This window comes from Otolemur garnettii, unplaced genomic scaffold (genome assembly GCF_000181295.1).
Source record: "Otolemur garnettii isolate 467f Iridium unplaced genomic scaffold, OtoGar3 scaffold00038, whole genome shotgun sequence".
NCBI lineage: Eukaryota > Metazoa > Chordata > Mammalia > Primates > Galagidae > Otolemur > Otolemur garnettii.
Genome location: NW_003852433.1, coordinates 7,977,630 through 7,984,961, shown reverse-complemented (window position 1 = coordinate 7,984,961; position 7,332 = coordinate 7,977,630).

The window sequence follows — 7,332 nt, the reverse complement described above, 5'->3', positions numbered from 1 at the left end:
AAAGACAGCCATGGTGGTCTTTGTTTCTTGGGCCTGGTTAGATGATGTACATGTTTCCTGAGCACCAACTACATGACCAGAACTGGCTGGATATTCCTGCCTTCAGCATGCATTTGTTAAGTATCTACTAGGTACCCAGCAACTTCCATTCTCATCTACAGTAGGTTGGACAATTAAGTTTGTGAACTCATCCTAGAAAAAGTACTACTTACCTCATTGCTGAAAATCATTACACTCACCTTCAAAGTACTCCCCCTGGCCATCTGGTGACCATAGTGATATTCAGCAATGAGGTATGTAACACATTATCTAGGATGAGTTGGTGAATTTAACTATCCAACCTCATAAGCCAGAACCTGAGACCACTAACTCAAGGAAGGTAGCTGGATTCGCTCCCCAAACAAAATCAGGTTCCATGAAAAGAGAAGGATGACTGTTGGGTGAGCGTCTCACAGGGGCCACACTACTTCCTGACTTCCCAGAGCTTTCATATCGGCTAAGGAGACAGACCTGTCATAAACACATCATTTATGGTTACAAATTATAATACTGCTATTAGGGGAAAATACAGGGACCTTCAGCAGGTTAAAATAAGGAGGCCTGGGGAAGTCAGGGAGGGCTTTCCTGAGGAAGCGATGACAAGGGCTTGGTCCTGGAGGAAATCCCAGTGCGTGCGAGGAGACAGACGGAGAAAACAGTTGCTGCCCTCTCTCCTGAGTGGGAAGAAGATGTGTAGTGAGTAGACTTTAGGTTTTCTGGCTGCGTGACTTTGGGCCTGTCACGTTCCCTCTCTGAACCTTATGTTTCTCATCTGTAGTGTGGAGATAATAAAGGATGGATTCTGTACATGGTAAGGGCTCTCAGGGCATTGCATTGCACGCCCCTAGGGGCGCTGTTCAGCCTACGTGCAGTCCCAAAATATTGAACAGATCCATTATAATCACTGTAATTCATTTCTATCAGTGAAGTCTTGAAATAGCCAGAAGGAGAACTTTATGGGTAGAAGTTGCCTAGAATCTTTGATAGGCCTGGGGTATACTTGGACAGGTGAGAGAGGTGGCCAGTGTACTCCAAACCACTAATTCTCAACTTTTAGCAGGTATAAGAACACCTGGTGGATTTCCTAAGCTGCAGGTCTGGGCCCCACCCCAGTAATTTGGATTCCATGTTTGGGGTGGGGTTCACAAATGTACATTGCTAATAGGTTCCCAAGAATGCCGATGCTGCCAGGCAGTGGCCCACAACCTGAATAGCACTGCTGTAAATTCCAGACCTTGGGAGGCAGGTGTGCCTCCAGACAGCTAAGGGAGGCTGTGAGGCTGAAGGCTAGAGCTTGAGGTAGACAAAGTATCCCTGCCCCCTGTGCTGTGGCAGACAGAGGATCCTTGTTCTCAGACCTGGTGGGGGAATGTAAGAAGGACTGTGGGCCCCAACTTGGGGCCCAGGTAATCCTCATGTCTCTGAGGCCAGGGAAGCTGGAAGCTCCAAATTCACTCTAATAATGCAATTCTGAGACTAAGCTGTTGGCTCCATGCCTCGCTAGGCAGGCCTGCAGCCCTGCCCACCCCCACCCAGCTTGGCTCTGCCAGAGACTCCAGACCTTCACTGTTTCAGAAGTACAGTGGCTTAGAGGGCAATTTGCAGAGAAAGCGCTTCTATAGACATCTCTCTCAGCTGGCAGAGTGAACCCCTGGGACGCCACAGGGAGAGGATAGAGCTAGGGGTAAACTAGGACTCTTCTGTCCTAGGTGTGATAAAGGGACTTGAAAACATAGCTAACCCACTGTTCAGAGGCACCTTAATGCTTAGGGCAGGGGAGACCCAGGGACAGGACTCCTTCCTCCTGTGATATTGAAACTAGAACTCTTCCCCTTGAACTTGTCTTATGTGTCAGGGTTCCTGTAAGATGGAAGAAGCCTGAGCATGACTAAGACCCTGTGTCTACAAAAAATTAAAAAAATTAGCCAGTTGTGGTGGTGTGCGCCTATAGTCCCAGCTACTCTGGAAGCTGAGGCAGGATTGTTTGAGCCCTGTAGTTCAAGGGTGCAGTGAGCTATGATGACACCACTAAACTCTAGCCCATGCAACAGAGTGAGAGTCTGTCTCAAAAAGTAATAAAAATAATATGGTCAGGTGCAGCGAGTCATACATGTAATCCTAGCGTTCTTGGAGGCCAAGATGGGAGGATTGCTTGAACTCAAGACTTGGAGACCAGTCTGTCCAAGAACAAGACCCTGTCTTAGTAAAAAATAGAAAAAAATAGCTGGGTGCAGTGGCAGAAGCTGAGGCAGAAGGATCACTTGAACCTAGGAGTTTGAGACTGCAGTGAGCTATGATGATAACACCGTACTCTAGCCTTTGCCAATTTATAAAGAAAAAAAAAAAACAGTTGTTTGAGGAAAGATTTCTGAACTTTTCAAGAACTGAGACACATTTTCCTAGGCAGGAATTCTTTCTGTGACCTGCACCACTGCTAATGCCTTCTCTGGCAGGGAGCTCTAGGTGTGTCATCTCAGAAGAGCTCTCATTGTCTTCAAAGTCCTAAACTGAGCCTGGATTGCCTTCTGTGACTTCTAAAGTCTAACTCATTTACTCATTCATGCATGCATTTAGTTGATATTTATTGAACTGCTGCTGTATGCCAGGCCCTGAGCCAAGGTCCTCGTCCTGAAGGAGCTTAGACTCTAGTATAGGAAATAGATGAGAAGATGAGATAACAGATGAGTGTAATGTATGTAGTGGGCTGAGTGCTACATACTACTAGCAGGTTACCCTAGGCATGGTGGGGGTACCTAAAAGGCACCCTGATGGGGTGGTCCTGGGTGGGGGGAGATTTGCTAGGACCTGAAGGATAAGCATTGATTATTAGTCAGAAGAGGTGGAAAGGAGGGGTTTCCTCTGGTTGAGGGAATAGCATGTGTAAAGGCTCAGAGGTCAGAGAGAGCATGGCCCCCACAGGAAACTAAGCAGAATTCTGTCAGCTGGTGTATTGCCTGGAGGGAGGAGCAGAGAGAGGTTACACTCAATAGGGAGGTGGGGTCCTACCCCATCATAGACCTTGGAGTGTGGAGAATACAGGGGCACTGAGGAGCTGCTTTCTTCTGTCAGCCAGGCCCACTGCCACAGACGCCCTGGTGCCAACGAAGGACTTGCCTTTGGAGACAGATCTGCACCAGAGGGAAAAGAAAACCCAGGAAATGAAGGGTAGCCAGGAAGCCATTATGAGTGTGGTTAAAAGCATGAGCTCTGATCAAAACACAGAAAAATAGACATTAGATGGCCCTGATGGAAGACCACGCCATGACTTGGGATTTTGCCAAAGGTACCCAGTCTAAGTCTGATCGTGCCTCGAGATCTGGCCAGCAATTTGCAGGAAATCCAAACGCAGAGGAACATGCTGAGTCATGCCATGAGTTTGTCATCAGCAAAACCCAGGCTGGGAAATTCTACAGGTCAAATGATTTGGGTTCTTCAACAGATAAATTACAAGAAAAAGAAAAGGATAAGGAGAGAACTTGGAACTTAAAGGAGATTGAAAAGGTATCACATTTTTTTAAAATGGGCCTGACTACATGATAATTATTATAAAAGTCAAGATAGCAGGGTGGGGCACATGGCTCAGGCCTGTAATTCTAGCACTCTGGAGGGTTGAGGCCAGTGAATTGCCCTGAACTCACAGGTTTGAGACCAGCCTGAGCAAGAGGGAGACCCCATCTCTAAAAATAGCAGGGCGTTGTGGTGAGTGCCTATAGTCCCAGCTACTGGGAGGCTGAGGCAAGAGAATTGCTTGAGCCCAAGAGTTGGAGTTTGCTGTGAGCTATAACACCACAGCACTCTACCCAGGGTGACAAAGTGAGACTCCGTCTCAAAAAAAAAAAAGGTCAAGATGGTGGTTGTTTTTAGAGAGAAGGGGCTGTGATTGGGAGAGGGTAGAGAGAGGAGCTTCTGGGGTGTCTGGTAAAGTTCTATTTCTTGACCAACAGGGTGATTAGGAGAGCATTTGTCTTATAATAATTTATCAAGTTGTTTTTTGTGGTTTTCTGTTTGTCAGATTTTACTATACATAGTCTAAAAATCATGTATTGGCTTAGGAGCCAGCTATCTTGGTTTAGCTCTACTATTTACATATATTAACTGTGCCATGTCTAGTAAGTTATAAGACTGTTTAAGTCTATTTCCTCATCTGTAAAATGCAGGTGATATTATAGGGTAATTCTGAACATTAAACAAATTAATATACGTGAAGCCCTTGGAACAGTACACTATAACACAGAAAGCATTATAAAGCTTTTGGTACTATTGTTGTTGTTCCCCAGTTGCCCTACCACTCTCTCTACACATCTCTATGACCCAGCAATTCCCTCCCAAGGAAAGGGAATGACATTTTTGTGAAAGTTGATATTATTTTTTTGAGACAGAGTCTCACTCTTTCACCGTGGGTAGAGTGCTATAGCATCATAGCTCACAGCAACCTCAAACTCTTGGGCTCAAGTGTCTAATAGACTCTCAGCAATTACTTACTGAATAAACAAACCAAATCCATAAATTTGTAAAAAAGTATATATTGTTCACTTCTCTACAATCTACCTCTTCTGACTGGCTCATGAAGTCAGGGATCTTATCTGACTTGTTCTCTGCTATGTCTCCTAAACTCCTTGCACTGGTGGGGTATATATTATGTACTCAGCAAATAGTCATTACATGGATGTGAGGCTAGTGGTGGAGAGGGTGGCAGCCATGTGTTTGTTTTTTTGAGACAAAGTCTCACTTGGCAGGCCTTGGTAGAGTACCGTGGCATCACAGCTCACAGTAACCTCAAACTTTTGGGCTCAAGTAATCCTCTTGCCTCAGTTTTTCATTTTTAGTACAGACAGGGTCTTACTCTTGCTCAGGCTGGTCTCAAACTCATGCTCAAGTGATCCAACCACCTCAGCCTCCCAGAGTGCTAAGATTACAGGCATTTTTTGGTTAAAAAAAAACACAAAAAATGTGCCCAGCCGGTGACAGCCATTTGTGACCACTGCACTTACATGCAGAAAGGGCTCCAGGCCTTGTCTCCAGTGGCTCTTCTGGCCTCAGGTCTCCCATATGTGAATACCAGGTATTTTTAGATAGTTTCTTTGTGCTACAGGCGCCTCAAAGTCACAGGCGGTGCCATGGGATGGGAAAAAGACAAAGGATTGGGATTTGGACAGAACTGGATTCTAGTTCTTGATCAATCATTTATAGTCTCTGAGACTTTGAGCCAATTTCCAAAGACTGTTTTCTCCTCTGTTCAAAGAAAGAAAATAATCAGGACAACAATAATATAGCTTCCCAGTGGTGATTAGACTAGGTAACAGGCATGAAAGCCCAATACACATTGAATAGTCTCATATACGTGTGTGTTGTCCCTGTTATTAGTCGCTACAAAACCTCTTTCTTTCTTTTTTTTTTTTTGAGATAGACTCTCATTCTGTCACTCCAGCTAGACTGCAGTGGCATCATCAAAGCTCACTGAAACTTCAAATTCCTAGGCTCAAGCCATCCTCCTGCCTCAGCTGCATAAGTAGCTGGGATGATGGACATGTGCTACCATGCCTAATTCTTTTATTTTTAGTAGAGATGGGGTGTCACTGTGGCTCAGGCTGGTCTCAAGCTCCTGAGCTCAAGTGATCCTCTCACTTCAGCCTCCAAGCTTTACAAATGTGAGCCACTGCACCCAGCCAGTAGCTATAAAATCTTCTTTAAAAATTGTATTTTACGGCTCGGCGCCTGTGGTTCAAGTGGCTAAGGCGCCAGCCACATACACCTAAGGTGGCAGGTTCAAATCCAGCCCAGCCCAAACAACAATGATGGCTGCAACCAAAAAAAAATAGCCAGGCGTTGTGGCGGGCGCCTGTGGTCCTAGCTACTTGGGAGGCGGAAGCAGGAGACTTGCTTGAGCCCAGGAGTTGGAGATTGCTGTGAGTGATGCCACAGTACTCTACCCAGGGGGACAGCTTGAGACTCCATCTCAAAAAAAAAAAAAAAAATTGTATTTTACTGGGCAGCCTGGGAGGCTGAGGCAGGAGAAATGGCTGAGGTCAGGAGTTCAAGAGTAGCCTGAGCAACAACAGCAGGACCCTATCTCTATATAAAATATAAAAATTAGCCAGGTATGGTGGCATGCACCTGTAGTTTCCAGCTACTTGGGAAGCTGAGGCAGGAGAATCGTTTGAGTCCATGAATTTGAGGTTGCTGTGCGTTAGGATGCCACTGCACTCTACCCAGAGTGACAGAGTAAGACTCTATCTCAAAAAAACAGACCAAAAAAAAAGTGGAAAAATTAGCTGGGCATTGTAGTAGGGACCTATAGTCCTACCTATGTGGGAGGCTGAGGCAGGATGATCACTTGAGCCCAGGAGTTTGAGGTTGCAGTGAACTACAAGGACACCACTGCACTCTAGCCTGGGTGATGGAGTAAGATTCTGTCTCCAAAAATTAAATTAAATTAAATGTTATATAAATTAAAGGAGTACAGCATGATTTTTCTTGCAGTTTTTGGCCGGGGCTGGGTTTGAACCTGCCACCTCCGGTATATGGGGCTGGTGCCTTACTCCTTTGAGCCACAGGCGCTGCCCTATGATTTTTTTTTTTTTTTTGAGACAGAGTCTCAAGTTTTCACCCTGGGTAGAGTGGCATGGCATGCCATGGCATCATAGCTCACAGCAACCTCCAAGTTGGGCTCAAGTGATCCTCTTGCCTCAATTTTATTTCCTATTTTTAGTAGAGACAGGGGTCTCACTTCTGCTCAGGCTGGTCTTGAACTCATGAGCTCAGGTGATCCACCCACCTCGGCCTCCCAGAGTGCTAGAATTATAGGCATGAGCCATCGCGCCGGGCCATGGTATTTAGATATTTAGTTATAAATTCTTAAAATAGCCATTGAGAATCAAATCCTAGGGAGAAATTGGAATTGTGGGGAGTCTTCTGGATGTTTCCCAACATCTGTTTTCTCCATCTTCCTTAGTAATAAAAACTCTCAATTTCTATGACATTTTGAATCAAGATTATGTTTCCCAGCCTCTCTTACAGCTAGATGTGACCTTGTGCCCATGTTCTGGCTAATGGAATACGTCTTAACTCTGTTTTACGCTGCTATAACAGAATACATGAGACTGGACAATTATTACAAACAATAGAAGTTCATTTGGCTCATATTTCTGGAGGCGGTGCCAGCATCTGACAAGGACCTTCACACTGTGCCCTCCAATGCCAGAAGGTGGAAGGGCAAGAGAGGTAAAGAGTGAATGAGCGAGAAGCAAGAAGGGACCAAAGTTGCTTTTATAACAAAGCCACTTTTTTTTTTTT